Here is a 19,110-nt window from a genome sequence, read left to right on the forward strand (position 1 = left end):
AATTTTTAGTTTCAGGAAAATATATTGCATTACAAATTTGTGATGACGAAGCTGTTGAAATTATGATCGAAAGTTTTCGTCAACAAGAACAAATGTCAGTTTCATAATTATACATAGAAAAGGATGTTGCTGGTTGTTCTGCGTTTCATTCTGCAAATTCTGTTAGATCATGTGGAAATAATTTATCTAATAATGAGACGGAACCGCCAAGAAATGTAAGCAATTTACATGAGGATGAAGATAAAGATGATGATTATCTTGTATGCAATTCATACGTTGAAGACTCTTTAGATGAAGATAATAGTGTTGATGGTATATCTGATACAGATTATGAAGTTGCTGATATGGTTCAACCAGTTACAATGGTTCAACCAAGAGAAGGTATATTTATTTCAATTTTAAAAAGAGTTGAATACATTAATCATTTTATAACATTTGTATTTAATGATAAATAAAAATTTTGTTGAAATTGACATGAACTTTATTTTGTTACATATTTGGTGTAGATGGAATTCAAAATCCATTTTGGAATGATGTTTTTCATTATAACAATATCAATTGGAGTCATCCCGATGAGGAGGACATTTGCGGTTTGGAGATGCCATCTACTTTTAATGTTGGGCAAGAATTATATGTTGGTATGGATTTTGATAGTAAAGATGCTTTAAAAAATGCACTCAAACAATATGTTATGAAGGTGCATCAAAGTTTTAAAGTTCTTGAAACCAAATCACACGTTTGTTGTCCAAATAAAAGCGCAGAGTGTCCTTGCCCATTTTATATGAAGGCAATTTTATATAAAAAAACCGATTCATGGAAAGTGACACAATGGGGTGGACCACACACGTGTCTAAATATGAGTATGGCACAAGATCATGAGAAACTTGATTCAGATTTCATTGCCACTTGTGTAGTAGGTACGTGTTTTATGTTCACATTATCATACTTTTGCATTTTTTTGGTTATTTAAATTTTCTTATTTATTAACAGGCATGATTAGAGAAGATCCATCGATAAAAGTTTCTTTGATTCAAGAAAGGATAAACACTGCATTTTCCTATAAGGTTTCGTACAAAAAAAGCATGGATGGCGAAACAAAAAACGATTGCAATTGAATACGGCGATTGGGAAGAGTCATATGCGAAACTTTCGTCGTGGCTAAAACACATGCAAAATCACTCTCCTAGATCCTATTTTCAAATACTGCATGATGATTTTATTGTTGGCAACACAATGAGTCGTGAACACCGTCAGCTTGATAGAGTATTTTGGACTTTCGGTCAATGTAAAGAGGCTTTTAATTATTGTAAGTCAATCATGCAAGTTGACGGCACACATTTATACGGGAAATACCGTGGGACCCTGTTAACAACGTGGTCATGGTTTTTGGCACACTTGCGTGAACACGTGACAAAAAAAATGATATTTGTCTCATATCTGATTGTCATGCGAGTATAAAGTCTGTTGTTGCTAACAAGCATCTTGGTTGGCAACCTCCCCATGGTTATCATGTTTACTGCATCTGACACATAGCAAGCAATTTCAATCGCAAATTCAACAACGCCAAACATAAAGAAATGTTGAAGAAATTGGGTAAGATTTAATTTATAATATGATGTTAATTGACGTATCATATATACTTCAAATTGTTGTTGCTAACAAAACCTTCTGATGCAGCCTACACTCCTTGCAAACATACATTTGATCATAACTTAGAAAAGTTTCGTCAGTTGAGTCCAGCCATATCTACATGGATTGATCACATTTCAAAGGAAAAATGGAGCATGGCTTATGATAACGGAGGACGTAGATATGGTTACATGACGACCAACCTCTCAGAATGTGTAAATAAGGTACTAAAGGATTGTCGCAACCTACCCATAACAGCTTTGGTGAAATCAACATATAGTAGGTGTCGAAAGTACTTTGTTGATCCTGGTCGCCAAGTCCAAAGACAATTACATGAAGGACAAGTATATTATTCTAAGGTTAAAGAACTTCAAAAAAAATCAAGAACAAGCTTGTTCGCACATCGTCCTCGTCTATGATATCCATTCGACAAGGTTTGAAGTAGAGGAGATCTTCAATCCTAGAACGCAACGTGGCGGACAAAAGTGGGCAATTAACTTGAATGACCATTATTGTCAATGCGAAAAGTATTCTGCTATTCACTATTCATGTTCACACATTATTGTTGCTTGTGGTTACGTGAGCATGAATTACTTCCAATATGTAGATGTTGTTTACACAAATGAGCACATACTAAAAGCTTATTTCGCGCAATGGTGGCCTCTTGGGAATGAAGCGGCTATTTCTCCTTCTGATGAGCCATGGACACTTATCCCTGATCCAATTACAATTCGTGCGAAAGGTCGGCCAAAATCAACAAGGTTAAGGAATGAGATGGATTGGCTGGAACCATCTGAGCACCGACAGAAATGTAGTAGATGTGGAAGAGAAGGACACAACAGACGTCGATGTCCAATGCAATCTGAATGTGGAAGTCACACATGGATTGATTTATGTATTTTGTTTGTCTACTTGAATGAAATGGAACCTATCGATGATCAATTTGTTTTTTAAATTAGTTATTATTATATTTATGTGCCCGCCATAAACTTGATCAATTTGTTAACATTCATAACATAAATAATAATACAAGTCTAAAATTTAAATTAAAAACATACAAACAAATTTAAATACTAAAAAGAAAATCAATCGTCTTGATGTCGGTGATGTCGTGAGGATGTGCCGCATGGACGATCCCATCTTCGTGTCTGTCTGTCAGGATTTCTTCTGCCACGATGGCCCCCCTCTTCATGCTGGTTAGCCTCAAGAGAAAATTGGTGACACAAATCAACACCTAATAATTCATCCATATTAGGTATTGCTCCGGGTATATTTCATTGAGTACCTAATGAGGCATTAGGTGTTTCAATTGGAACATCTTGTTACTATGAAGGGGTCATAGTAGGCCATGAAAAATTCGAATGTCTCTACAACACCACCTAATGAATGTTCGCTTGCAGACGTGTCACTTTGATGAGCTTCGAATGGATACTGGTACATCTGTGCCAGATACTTAGAAAACGATGGTGGTGTGTAATACATTCCATGGCCACGCTCTGCCATCTGTGGGTCATATATGGTTTGGCTTCAACAGTCTCCCTTCGTTTGGCTATGCCTTTAGTTTCAACACTTGATTGGAGAATATTTAATTGTTGGGCTGAAAATTGACCATGTGACAGAGGTTCAGTTATTCTATCCTGCTCTTCAGATAAAATTGTTATTTTCTCCACATATGGCACTAGATCGTCAACCGTCCATGTATTTCTCCCTTGTGGCGACATCATGTACGGTAACGTCTCTGCAACTTTAGCCTACAATTATCACGCGTTCAAACTCAATAGACTCAAATTTTATAAATTATTTGAAGTTAAATATGACAGAAAAAAAATACCAGTGTCGCCATGTTTGCATTTTTAGGATCAACAAACATCTTTGTTTTATGCCTATATCACACCATATAGTCGGAGTTAAAACTCAGTAGACCTTCTTGTCGTGGATAAGCGTCGATCCTAAAATCAGCCCAATTGTTCCATTGATTGATCGTTGGGCCTAATAGTTGCCCCAATTTTCCTCATGTTTTCCTCTCAAAGATATGCCATGAATATTAAATGGTTGTGAAATAGAACTTGGAATTGGTTGTTGCATGCCAAATTGTTTCAAAACTCTATCGGGTTGGTGTCACTCAATGACTTGGAAACAAATTTGTGGCACTACCACGCACCATGCAACACTTCCAACTAAACAAATTGGAGGCAACACTAGCATAACAATTGCTGAGTAAGGCTCCTAGACAAACTGCAGATAGTTCCAATTTTGATTAATTTCAATGAAATATGAAATGCCAAATTGTTATTTAACCAATAAATTTAAATGTTTTTACCTCATATCGTTTCATAATATCTAGTTTGCGACAAAAAAGTTTCAAATCATCATTACCAATATGTTGATTTTCCTGTCGCAGCCACCTAAAAAAATCATAAATTAACGTAACTTACATTATTAATTATTTTAAGATGAAATCTAATTTTTTTAAACAACTAACCTGTGTCCAAGTGGTTTGTTTTCTATTATGGGAGGAGTCTTTCTTGGAGTTAGAGTTGTACATCGTTCACATGCCCACATTTGTATTAAGATGTACATACCTCCAATTGATTTAGTTTTATAATTGGTGGTGATGCATATCTCTCTATATAAATAACCAAGTACAGTAGATCCCCCACGAATACGTGTTGCACTCTCTAAAGTCCTGTAAAAATTGCAGGTATCTTACCGAAACTTTATTACTGCTTTTGTTAACAAATAAGGCACCTCCAATGAATCGATGGATCCATGCACGGGTAAACCTTTCTACCTGTTCTAAATTACTGCCATGGTTATTTAAATCTGGAAAATGATGAGCCAACCAACTTAATTTTATCATATTGCCTTGAAGTTCACCTTCTTCTGGTCTAACTCCTAACAATTCTTCACATAAATCAGTCCAACTAAGGTTTGTTAGACCAATTAACGGTGACTCCTCCACACGGAGACCTAATAAAACAGAGACATCTTGAAGAGTAATAGTACACTCTTCGCTTCTCATGTGAAACGTATGTGTTTCCGGCCTCCATCTTTCTATCAAGACAGTGATTAATGCCGCATTTATTTTTAAATGCATCATCTTTATAATCCAATAAAAACCAGATTGACGAAGTAGAGGAATGATCTCTTCTGGTATTTCTTCTTGGCCTTGATATGTGGGGACAACTATTCTAATATGTAGTTTTTTATCTTCTTCCTCATACCAAATATGTTGTGAAATATGCTTATCTTGCATCCACAACACGTCACCCTCAACAGGATCAGAAATAATTGAAATATTTGACAAACATGATGAAGAAGCCATTAATACTGCACCACAAAAATTATGTGTTTAGTTTAAAAATTTAATCTTGTCCTCTAAAGAAAAAATGTCTTCCTATTTATTCATATTCAAATATATTTAAATAAAGATAATATTAATAACAAATTCTCATCCTAAGACTTGTCAAGATACACTCAGGATTTACACTAAAAATAATTACGAAAGGTTACACATAGCTAATATTCTTTAAACGCACCTACCTAATACTATCGATATTTTTTTATAACAAATGACATTAATTTATTTTTACACTACAAATAAGTACAACAAATTAAACATAAATTTTATAAACGCACTTATCTAATACTATCTACTTAACAAATAACATTCAATTATTTTTGTATTAGAAATAACTACGAAAAATTATACACATATTTTTTAAACGCATCTACCTAATACTATCTACAATTATTTTATAACAAATGACATTAATTTATTTTTAGACTACAAATAAGTACAAAAAATTAAAAAATAGATAGTATTTTTTAAACGAACATAATCTAATATTATCATAATTTTTTATATAACAAATAACATTAATTTATTTTTACACTAGAAATAATTACAAAAATTTAAACACAAATATTTTTTAACGCACCTATCTAATACTATCTATAATTTTTTTTATAACAAATAACATTACGAAAATTTAAACAAAAATATTTTTTTAACACTACATATATGTATAAAAAATTAAACACATATAGTATTTTATAAACGTACTTATCTAATACTATCTATAATTTTTTTATAACAAATAAAATTAATTTATTTTTACACTGGCCATAACTACGACAAGTTAAACACACCTACCTAATATTATCTATTGTTTTTTTAAACACATCTACCTACTACTATCTATAACAAATAGCATTAGATTATTTTTACACTATAAAATACTTCGAAAAATTAAATACATCTACCTAATACTATCTAATATTTTGTTGAAAACTTAACTAAAAGAATTACTAACTAAAATAATTACTAGCTACTAGCTAAAATTCAATAATATGAAAATTTAAATCATACCTAATTGAAGCTTTCAATAACACCTCAATCTTTCAGTAGCACCACCAAGCAAAAAAAATTTCAACCACCAAAAACTCAAACTCAAAAAACTCAAAGGCACAATACAAGAAGAGAATGCGTGGATCGTGTATTTGGTGGATATTGCAGCCCTATTTAAAGGCAAAGGCAAAGGGAAGAGGATGACTTTCACGTTCAAAAAAAATTAAAAGGTTGTTCTGAAACCTGAAAATATCAGCCTTGAATTTTTTTTTCTTCTACAAACCTATATTGAACCCTACGTAACAGTATGAAGCATGCATGAAGCAAGGGATTGAACCTACTCTACATGAAGCCATGTCTTTTTTTTTCTGCATGAAGGCCAAGCCAATCTCGCCAGACCAACTAGCGGATCCACGTGGATGAACAAAAGCAATTTCGCCACTTTGACTGGCGGAAATCGCTATGGATGATGGATGATGTTGCGCTGATGGATGGATGCATGGAGTTGATGGTGGGCATGGGGTATCTCGCCAATGAGAGTGGCGGAACCCCATGCATGTGTAGAAGCAAGCTTCATGATGATGAATCAAGTTGATTCAAGTAGTTTTGATGATGACAAAGATGATGACAAAAAGCCCAAAGAATGATTTCAAGATTGAGTCAACAAGTTCAAGATCATGAATAATTTCAAGTTTCATGAGAAGAAATCAATAAGATTCAAGAATCAAGAGAAGTTTGATTTCAAGATTCAAGAGAAGATGAATTCAAGATTCAAGAGAAGAAATCAAAAAGACTTCACAAGGGAAGTATTGAAAAGATTTTTCAAAAACAAACATAGCACAGTTTTGTTTTTCAAAAGAGTTTTTCTCAAAATTTTCTAGGTTACCAGAGTTTTTACTCTCTGGTAATCGATTACCAATTACTTGTAATCGATTACCAGTGACAAAGTTTGATTTCAAAAGCTTTTAACTGAATTTGTAACGTTCCAATTGATTTTTAAGTGGTGTAATCGATTACAATATATTGGTAATCGATTACCAGTGTATCTGAACATTGAAATTCAAATTCAATTGTGAAGAGTCACATCTTTTCATAAAATGCTTTGTGTAATCAATTACATTGTTTTGGTAATCGATTACCAGTGACAAGTTTTGAATAAAAATTAAGAGATATAACTCTTCCAATGGTTTTCAAGTTTTTCTCAAGGTTATAACTCTTCCAATAGTTTTTCTTAACTAGACATGAAAAGTCTATAAAAGCAAGACCTTGACTTGCATTTCAATATCTTTTTTTTTTCATATATACTTTTACAACCTTTGAATCTCTTTGAACATCTCTTTGAACTTCTACTTCTTCTTCTTTTTCATTTGCCAAAAGCTTTCTGAGTTTTCTGGTTTCCAAACCTTGTTCTTTCACAGAAAACAAAAGTATGCTATATCTTTTCATTATCTTCTCCCTTTGCAAAAAAGAATTCGAGAAGGACTAACCGCCTGAATTTTTTTTGTGTCTCTCTTCTCCCTTTTCCAAAAGAACAAAGGACTAACCGTCTGAATTCTTTTGTATCTCCCTTCTCCCTTTTCAAAGAATTCAAAACGACATAGTTTGAGAATTCTTTTGATTCTTCCCTTTCCCTTAAACAAATGATTTCAAAGGACTAACCGCCTAAGATATCTTTTGTTTCCCCTTCACAAAGTTTTAAAGGACTAACCGCCTGAGAACTTTGTCTTAACACATTGGAGGGTACATCCTTTGTGGTACAAGTAGAGGGTACATCTACTTGGGTTGTTGTAACTGAGAACAAGAGATGATACATCTCTTGTGGATCAATTCAAGTGGAGGGTACATTCACTTGGTTGTTCAAAGAGAACAAGGGAGGGTACATCCCTTGTAGATCTTTTCTTGTAAAGGTTTTTACAAGGTTGAAAAGAAATCTCAAGGACAGCAGGTCGCTTGGGGACTGGATGTAGGCACGGGTTATTGCCGAACCAGTATAAAATTATTGTGTTTGTCTTCTTCTTCCTTACACTATTTAATTTCCGTTGTGCACTTTAATTATCGCTTTTACTTTTGGTTAAGTTTTTATTTTTGTTCTTTACTTTCTTAACATTGTAGTAAAAGTCTAAGTGAATCTAGTAACATTAAGAAGGATAGATTTTTAATTAGTAAATGTTCATTAATAATTAATTCAACCCCCCTTCTTAATTATTCCGAGGTCACTTGATCCAACAACATGAAGAACCCGCTGGAAGTGCTGGCGGGATACCTTAAAAAAAAAAGGCCGTGCATGAAGAACCCGCTGGTGGTGCTGGCGGGATACCTTAAAAAAAAGACCCCCTCCAAAAATTGTTTGCAAAGAGACCCTCTGAGAGAAAAAGTTTGTAAAACCAACCCCTTTACGTCATTTTGCAGCATGATCCAATGCTCTAACAATAGCGCACAACTCAACTCCCATAATCGAGCAGTGGCCCAACTTACTTTCTGCAAAGTATTTAAAACAAGTATATATATATATATATATATATATATATATATATATATATATATATATATATATAAAAGTTAAATTAATTTTGTATCAATTGATTTCCATACATAATATAGAAATTATAAAATTGTGAGGAATTGATAAGGATTATAACTTTATTAATATCAATAATCTCCCATCAATAAAATTTACATATATATATATATATATAAAAGTTAAATTAATTTTGTATCAATTTATTTCCATTTATTGATTATTTTAGTTATTTAATATAATATAATTTAATAAAAAATAATATGATGTTTTTATAGTGAAAGAAAAATTAAACCCCAATTAAATGAATATGAGTAAAAATTTTACAAAATTAAACTTCCAATCATCATTAATTTATTTATAATTTTTGTTACCTATCATTAATTTTATAAATGATATAAGTAAAAATTAATGATTAATAATGTTAAAAAAATAAAATGATAATTATTATAGAACAATGGAGTAATATTTTAAAAGTTATTTTCAAGAATCTAACATTTCCAATAATCACTCTAACATTTCCGACAATCATTTTTTAGTTAAGTTTTCTACTAAAACTTTTCTAGGATTCTCATGAAGGGAGATTTCTTTTTTATTTTTATAGTTGTATCTCTCATTATCAAAAATATCTTAAACATACTAAACATATTTATGACATTTTCAGAAAACACGATTCCAAAAATATAATTCCTAAAAAAGCATGTATGATTTTAGGAGATAAAAAAAAAGATTTTGTATATCAACCCCCTTACACTTTCAATCAATGGCCATTTTGAGTTCACTTTCAATCAATCTGGTATTTATTATGCATATAATGTATTTTTTGATACCTGAGGAAAGTAATATGCATATAATGTTTAATGTAATATGTGTGAAATAATCAATCCAATTTAAATTTCAAAAAAAATTGAATTTATTTTATATTCAAATCGATTCAAACTATAATTATATTTTATCTTTATTAGATAACTTTTTTTTCTTTCTAAAAGTAGGCTTGAATCAAATCACAAAATAACACTAACCCAGTCCTAGCACCAACACAATAAAGTTGTGGGATTAATAATATCCTGTATTTTTTATCCGTTAATAATATCCTGTATGCATATTGCATGGAATTAGAAATGAGAAATTAATTATTAAACAACGGGAAACTCTTGAACAGTGATAACTGATAAGCCCCAAAACTCTTTTAAGGCCCGCTATATATAAAATGATGGTGGCTGTTACTATATCCACTCCCCCTTTCTCTCTCTTTTTTTTTCTTCCCAAACTACCCATTAAAACACACTCCCGTCATCTCCATCTTCCTCCTATGTATAAGTCTCATTCAGAAAAAGAAAGCACACTCCCCTTCAACACCTATCCACAGACATAGCAACAAAGATCCCAAAAATACTATCATACCCGTCATGGTTTAGGCGGACAATATTGCTATCATCATACCACGTGTTAAACTACATGCATATTTTTAATTCCTAACTGAACTCTTTTTTCTTTTAATGTTTTAATATTTTAGTGTTTTCCCCAAAAAAACATTTGATGGTAAATGAGACATATCAAATTTTTGTTCCCACCTTCAAGGCACATCCATCATTAAAACAAAATTCTCTGATTTTTCTTCCAACAAATCAATAGCCAAAAGAAATGGGAGGAGAGTAACTAGCAGGGTATTGAAACTTAAAAAAGCAACATTTAAGGACAACTTTTTTTCTTCTACAAAATCAATGACAACTTAATAAAACGCTTTTTTTAACTCTTGAAAACTGAAATTTCCTGGAAGAGAATTAAATCGAAGAGAAAAAGAAATGGGAGGAGAGTAATTAGCAGGGTAGTTTGGGAAAAAGTAAAAAGGGGAGTGTATTAGAATAAAGTGGGAGTGAAAATAGCAGCAGCCGATGATGGTTAGACCGAAATAGAAAGTATAAGGGCCAGTTACCCAAAAGCTACACCGGCATTGTTCGGGGCACTCCTAATAACTATTTAGACCCCTCAGTTTTTACAAACTCGTTTTTCTAACAAAAATATCCCTAGCCTTTGGCACTCCCCATGACATAACGAAATCTTAATTTTTGTGTTAATTTTTTCAAAAAAAATTAACAATAAAAACTTATTTCCCCTGTGTTAATATTTTTTAAATCCATTTTTTTAAAAGTTAACACAAACAAGTTTTCATTATGTAATTATATATATACGATAATTTTTTTAAAAAGTTACCTTTTAATATTAATTAAATCATTTATTTCAAAATTGCATTTTTTTTTCAATTTTAATCAAATTAACTACAAACAAATCAAATCATTTTTTTAATTTTATCATAATGAATTTAATAATTATGAATGAATCAAAATAATTTTGAATTTTGAAAATAGTTAAGTTACAAATCAATTAATTAAGATAACAAATAAATTTTTATGCTACTCTGTAATTATTTTGATTACCTTTTAAAAGTATCATAATTTTTCGAACGAATCACAATAATTGCCCAAATAGAGTAATTTGTTATTCTGAAATTAAGGCATGTGTGTGAGATAGAACATATTTATAAGTAATCCTTAAAACTATTTAATAAAACATTTTTATTAAACGCAATTTTTGGTCAAATTATTTTATTTATATATATCTTAAAACTAAAAAAAGAAGTGATGGAGTCAAATTATTTTAAGTCAAATTATTTTATTTTAGGTCAAATGCAATTTTACTTATATACCTCACATATTTAATAATCCTTTTTAAAAATAACAATTAATCCTTAATTATGAGCAAAAATTTGTTTATCATTATAAATAATCCTCAGAAATAAAGCTTTGTATTATCAAAGAAATACAACAGAGGCACAAAATGGTGAAAGCTTCATTGTTGTTTCCTTGCTCGATAGTTTTATTTCTCGTAGTATCTACAATCGGTATTTCTCTCTACTTTTATTTGCTGTTTGTCTCTTATACACACTTAGAATAAATTTATTATCAAAATCAGGTTGCATGTAATGCAAAATAATCGAAATGTTGATTTCATAAAACCATTTTTTTAATGTAGCGTTAAGGTTTTGATAAGGTTGATTGTGTGAACAAATTTTGCAGGTTTTGCGAATGCGAATGCATGTACTAAGTGCGACTTAGAGCATGATTGTGGTCATTTACATTGCTTTGGCCCTCGTTGCTTAAAGGAATGCATCGATGGATGTTGCGGTTGCAATTGTAGACCACCTAGTAAAATTGTTTGACAAAGAAGGATAATAAAATAAAGCTGAGGCTTCCATAGTTCAAAAATAAGATGCAAAAAATTCATGCCTCTAGGGTGGAATTTGTTTGTAATAAGAGAAATTGAACTTAATAATAGCATCCTCAATTATCCATCGACAACATTCACATCTCATCTCATTTGACATTTTGTTTTGCTTTATATGTGTTTTATATATTGTCCCCAATTTTCAGTATACACTAAATCTCTTTGTTTATTCCAAATTATTGTTGATTCTTCTCATGGAAATGGTTGATTCACTGTGTGTTTATATTCATGTTAAATCTGTTAGACCAGTACTAATTATTTTAAATTTGTTGAAATGACTATAATCTAGGATTTATTTACTGATCATTTGTAAATAGCTCTTTGTAATTAAGTAGTATTTGTTGTTTTGTTTAAAAAAAAAAGTAGTGATTTGTTTGTATTGATTAACTCGAGAGACCCAATGTTTAAAATTTAGTTGTAGTCAGGATCGATCATCATGGCATTGTCTGGAGGTGCAAAGACCCAATCTTACATGGTAATTAGAGAGTATTTGTTTCTTGGTTGATTAGTTTTTTTTGTCCGATTAGTTTTATACATTCATAAATTTATATTAAATAATTTTTTAATCAATTCTGGCATAATAAAATGTAATGTAATGGTACGGTAATAGACTAGAAATCTTTTTTTTCGTTTAACAAAATAAAAATACAAATCAAAACTGAAGTTAAGAAAATAAATTAAAAGTTATATTTAAAGATTTGTAAATTTTAATATGAAATGATAAGAAATTGATGGTGGTATACTTTCTAGAAGACGAGAGAGAGAAAATGAGAGATGTAATAAGGAATGTGACGGGAAAGAAAAAAGATAAATAAAAATAAAAATACAAGAGTTATAATACATAAAATTGTATAAATTTTTCAAAAATCATATAAATATGCATAAAAAATATTTTTTTAACCGTTAGAAATTATTTAATTTATTTTAAAAGTTTTTACCCAGAAGTTCATTTATAATCAAATTATATGTATAAGTATGTTAATCAAATCAAAATTTAACAAAATTACTATTGAAAATCAATAAACTGACAATGTTATTCATATGTAATAAAACATATATATTTTTAATGAAATTAGCATTTTTTTTAATTAGAGATTTTAAATTTAAATTCTTGGAAATACACTTATGTTAAAAAAAGAATTTTTTTTAATAATCAAATATCTAATGCGATATTTGAATATAAAAAAACTGCACATTGATAAAATAAATTTAAACTCCAAAGATTTGATATATTAATGTACGCACGGGACACACCCAGTTGATGGAATCCTAAGCTGAAAAGGATCTGCTTGGACGATCCTCAATTAATTAATAATCAAACACACATTCACATAATTTGTCAAACTTAATGAGAGAGATAGTTACTTACCTTTCTAGAATCGTTGGGTTTTCTGCGTATACAGTATATAGGTGACATGACTCTCGCACATCCAAATATGCTATGCATATAATTTTCAGCTCAAGGATAATTTGAGGAAGTAGGTATGTAGGTTCCTCTCCCAAAGATTTGTGATTAGTTGTGTCTTTGTGACTGTGTATAAAAGAATTCAGAGGGAATTACGGGTCTCCTTTCCTGTCTCCACATTCTTATATATATTGTCCGTGACGAACCAACTAGAAATATAGTTTCGTATCTACTATAATACTAATATAATATATAAGATTGGCTCTTATTAATTAAAGAAGAAGAGAGAGATTGACGGATATAAAAAGTTTTCTTAGTGGGACAATAAATATCTTATAATATTCTAAAAGAAAAATATTGCAATCTTTTATAAAATATATAAAGTTGATTTTATTTGTTAAAATTTATGGCACTGATAATATTTTTTTTCCAAGTTTGATTTGAAAAAAAGATTATACCACAACAAAAATTAATCATAACAAGACAAAAATTTAACTTTTTATTGCTCAAAAAATTGAAACAATTTTTGTCTTAGCTATAAAGTATTCAAAAGAGACCATATATTTTTACTTTTTTTTTTCTTGTTTATCAAGTAGTGTATATTAATTGTCATGTATTTTGAATTCACATTATTTATTAATAACAAAATCTTATCATATCATCTGTTTCGAATTCACATTATCTACTAGTTACATCTATCAATCCTATCCTATCATGTATTTTAAATTCACATTATCTAAGTACTAGTTGCAACATCCTTATCATGTTATATATTTTGAATTGCATTATCAATTAGTTAACTTATTTGTATATATTTTATAATTTGAATTCTCATAAAATATAATGATAATATAAATTATATTAAGATAATTAATATTAAAAATAATATTTTAGTAAATTTTATATTATTTGACTTGTGTTCTCCATTGTTAATCAAACAATGCTCATGATAAAAAAAAAAGTCTTGTAACTCAAATATTTGTCAAGTATTGTTATCTCTTTGTCCTTTGACCTAATGTGTTACAAACACAACAATAATGTCATGACAAATAAACAATCCAAAATATTTAAACTTCAACAAATTATAATTGTTCTTTACACATTTTCATTAAAAATATTTTATGATTGTTTCATTGTTAATACTATAAAAAAAATATTTGTATGTGTATGTAACCAAATAATCATTCAACCATCCATATGCACTTATGCAATTGCATTCTTCACAAAATTCATTGTAAAAAAAATCTTAAATGATAAACTCTCTTAATCTTTTTCTTGCTATTGTGTTTAGGAATTGGGATGAAATCACTCAAATGAAAATATGTAGTGTAAGTTGGTAAAAGAATCATGGTGCTTTGTTGGATGTCTATTAGAAGAGTTGAAACATTAAAAATTAGGTTATTATTTGGGTCCTATGATTTTTGTTAGGTTCAATTTAGTCGTTTTAGTTTTTAAAAATTTAATTTGATCCCTTAATTTATATATATTAGGTTCAAATTAATCTGTTTATTTTTATAATTTCTAATTAGGTTTATATTTTTTAAAATGGGTTCGATGTGGTTCTATATTGCTTCCACACCATATATATTTAATTAGGGTTTTAACGTTATTTATCTTTTTTTAGAAGAGGTTTAAAAACAGCAAGCAAATCTTCAAGTCAAGAACAAACAAGCCGGATGAGCAAACTTAGATCATGTAGGCCTAACCTACAACGCATGATTGGTGGATTCTCTAGAAGGTTTATCTTCTTCATGTCTTTGCACTTCCGTGATTCTTGAGTGGTTGAATTTGAATATAAGATTATAAGCTCAAGTTGAGTCTCGCAACTGTGATTTACCTGCGCCTGAACTCTACATAGGAGGATATTACGCATGTTTTCATGATGTTTGAATTGAAGTTAAAAATGTAAATTTTTGTGTGTAATTTAAGTACATTATACTGTATTAATATATATAAATTTTTGTTTATAACTCTTGATAGTATATTTTGTTGAAAATAATGCTTAAAATATTTTTATTAGGAATCTTTTTATCAACTTATCATTTTATGAATAAACAGTTTATTATATAAAATAGATTACTTATTCTAATTTTACTATATTTAGTTTTTATTTACTTCTTTTTAATGATAACTTATATTTATTTTTAGAGTTTATATAACTTTAAATGATAAGTTATGCTATATATAATTACAGTTGATAATTAAAAAATCAGACAAAATATTAAAAAAATCAAAATCAATTTTTAGAAAAAATTGATGTTAGTAAACAGAAAATAACATTAATTTTTAGAAAGAAAAGAAATTGATGTTGTGTAATTTATTTTAATATCGATTTTTTTAAAATCATTGTAAACGTTTATATTTTCAATATTGAAGGTTTCAACATGATTAATAATAAATAATGAAATTCTTAATAAGCGATATTAAAAGTATATTTTTTTTTAAGTAGTGGGAGTTATATTCAGGAAGCATCATCACTCGTGGCCACTTATCGCACTTGCACGGTTGCACCCTTCCTGCATTGCTCCGCTATCGCAGCGGAGTCCAATGAATCGTTTGTTGAATACTTGAAGGCTGAATCTCAGCTGGTACATATAATTTTCTTTTAAGTAATAAAAAATAATAAATTTTATTTCTTGACACATGTTGTTATTAACAAAACTCTTTTTAAAAGAAATTAATATCTATTTATTATTTAATTATTTACATTTCTTTAAAATATTTTTAATGATAAGTAATTTTGTATTTGATGTTCATGTTTTAAATTATTTTTTTTTCTAATGAAGATAAACAAAATTTGTATTTAAACCTCGTGATGCATGTCATACCCGTGCCATCACGATCATATTTCAAAGTTTATGATAAGAACTATAATTCTTATAAAGTGGTCCCTCGTTAGGACTCGAGTAAGTAACCTAGACCCAAGTTTAGGGCTTAGAATCTGATGGGTAGGGTATCTACCGAGTGAAAATCATAAATTCAGAGACCTCAATTTATATTCTCTAACTGTTAAAATGTATCGTCGTGTTGTCAGTGGTCCAGAGTGGTTGGTGCAGTTCATAACAATTTAAATTAATATCTACAAGGGCAACATTTAAAAAAAGTGAATAAAAATTATACTATGTGCCAGGCCCAAGGGCTATGCTCATCCAATGTCTGTTTCAACTATCACCTAATTTTTCGCCGCAGTGTAGGTACATGTTTGGAAAAGTTGAATTTCAGTTTGTTTGAGCTTACTTAATGCAATAAATAGATATAAATCATTTTGCTATTACTTGGATGAGCTTATCCAATGAGTACGTAACCCTAATATAAATTAAATGAAGTTAAGGTATACCGTGTGGGAAGCGATCTAGCTTCGATTTCTGCCCAATATAATTTTAAAAAGAGATAATAAATTTAAGTGTAATTAAATTTCATATTAGAGATTGATCATAGAATTTAATTTGAAGGATCGAAATTTATTGGCTATCTTGAGATATGACTGAAGAGTTAAATCCTGATTATGATAATCAAAAGAAAAAAAAATATTATTGTGTCATTCATGTGTGTGTATGAGTTTAATTTACATGTATGATAATACTCTTTTTTTAATAATATTAACCAATAAAAAAATATTTTTAATATAATTTTTTAAAATTATTATTATAAGAAAAATGCTAACAAGTGTTCTTAAATTTGAAATAAAAACATTGAAATCAAAAGAAATACTAGAAATTTAAATTATTTAATAAACCTTCTAATTTATTAAATATTTAAATAATTTCTTATAATTTAATCTTTTTAATAAAGTCTTTCTGATTTTTTTTAAATACTTCCCATTCGTTGATAGCCATTATCATTTTTTTTATTCTTAGTCATTATCATTTGATAAACTATAAGATGTTCAATTATGATTTTCATCAAATAAATTTCTATAAATTATCTAAGCTATTGATGAGTGCCTTCTTTTTTTTAGGTACAAACGCTATTAATAAGAGTCTACAATCTAATCGAAGTTGGAAAAATCTCAATGATTATTCACTTTCATAAAAACAAATGCCACGCCACTGGGTTAATTTGTCAAATAGACTGAGTTAGGATTTGGTATGTTGCAGATTCTAGTTTGCTGTTTGCACTGGTCTCTTAATTTGATGCAAATAATCGTTAGATTTTATGAATACTTTTTAGGTTCTTTTTTAGGGTACTTTTTAGGTTTAGAAGCTCATCATTTTTTATCACTGATTTTTTTTCTCCACTAACAAAAAAATCATTGTCATAAATCTTGTAATAGGGCAAATGAAGCATAGATCAAGACTCCAATTACTTAATGTCTCAAAAAAATTTACACTTTTAAAACAATTATTTCCTGCTGTTGCTAATATAAGACAATCTAAAAAGAATTGGTTATCTTTTTTATAAGACATTTTGTAATTCCTAAAATAATTATTATTAGTACTTATTAAATACTTTAAGTATATATTCAGAAAAAAAAACTTTTAAGTTTATGTGTTCTTTATTGATAATAGAGTATAATGCTCTCATACTTTAATATTTTTAAATCACAAGTTAATGATTATTAATAATTATAAAATTTGCATTTAGTAATATTAAAAAACAAATAATACCAACTTATTTACTTATTCTTATTGGTATGTATAATTCTATTATAAACGTCTTATATATTAAGGACCATATAGTATATATTATTAATTTCATTTGTCAATTAATAAATATTTTTATAATATATTAGTTTCTGTTAATTCCATTACTAAAATTATGCAATCTAAAGGTATTTGGTAAATGTTGAGGTGGATCTTTTGAAGAGATTTAATTATTTATTCAAAAAGTTACAAAAAATATATATATTGCATTTACTTCAAAAGGCTATCTGCGTTTCAAACTCCACCCCATATAAAGAAAAAGCTATAATGTATTGAATTTAAAGATGCTTAGGTAAATGTTGTTTGCAAATATTAATTGGTGTAATTAGGATATTAGTTAAGGAACTAAAATGAAAAATATTGGATACATTCGTTTTCAAAAGATGAAAATTTAAATTTTGATCCCAATAGTAAAAAAAGTACAACAAACTTATCCATTCAACATTTTCCTCCGTTATTGTTAATGAAAAAAGCCTACGTGACTTATTCAAGGATGAATTGATCAGTGATCTACACATTCATGGATGAAACTGCCTATTTACACAAAATATAATTTAATTTTCATTTCCTCCCTCTTTTCTAATCGAGCATATCATTACAATAAACACTTAAAAAATAGAGAAGTAAGCATAAATTAAAACAAACATAATAATGAGACTCAACCAGAAATATATAGCCATTAAGTTAATACTTACAAAAAAAAATGAGACTTAACTTGATTTTATCACTAACTAATGTGATCATAATAGAAATTTTAGAACAATAAACAAATTAGGTTTATTAATCAATATTATGTTTATTATTATATTTGTTATAACTTATGTTTGTTTTCTTATTTTTCAAGTGCTTAGTGTAATAGGGATAGATGAATATTAAATTATATTTTAGATAAAATAGTTATTTTCGTCCTTGAATGTATAGAATGCTCACAAATTCATCTCTAAATATGTTATATAGACTTTTTCATTAATAGAAACGGACAAAATTTAAACATATATATGAATTTATCGTATTTTTTCACTCTCAGGAACTAAAATTTAAATTTTTATATTTCAAAAACAAATTTTTTAACGTTTTACACCTCCAAGACAATAATAACTATTGGTCCAAAAAACATATTATTAAGATGCCTAAATTTACGTTACCAAAAATACTTTCTACACTCTCTTATAATCTCCACAATAAATATTTTATCATCTTATTTCCTTAACCAATGTTGACACTATATGTGCATTACCGTTTTCACACTTTGAATCAATCATGTGTTGAATTTAATTTA

The sequence above is a fragment of the Glycine max genome, chromosome 12, assembly GCF_000004515.6.
Source record: "Glycine max cultivar Williams 82 chromosome 12, Glycine_max_v4.0, whole genome shotgun sequence".
Classification (NCBI taxonomy): Eukaryota; Viridiplantae; Streptophyta; class Magnoliopsida; order Fabales; family Fabaceae; genus Glycine; species Glycine max.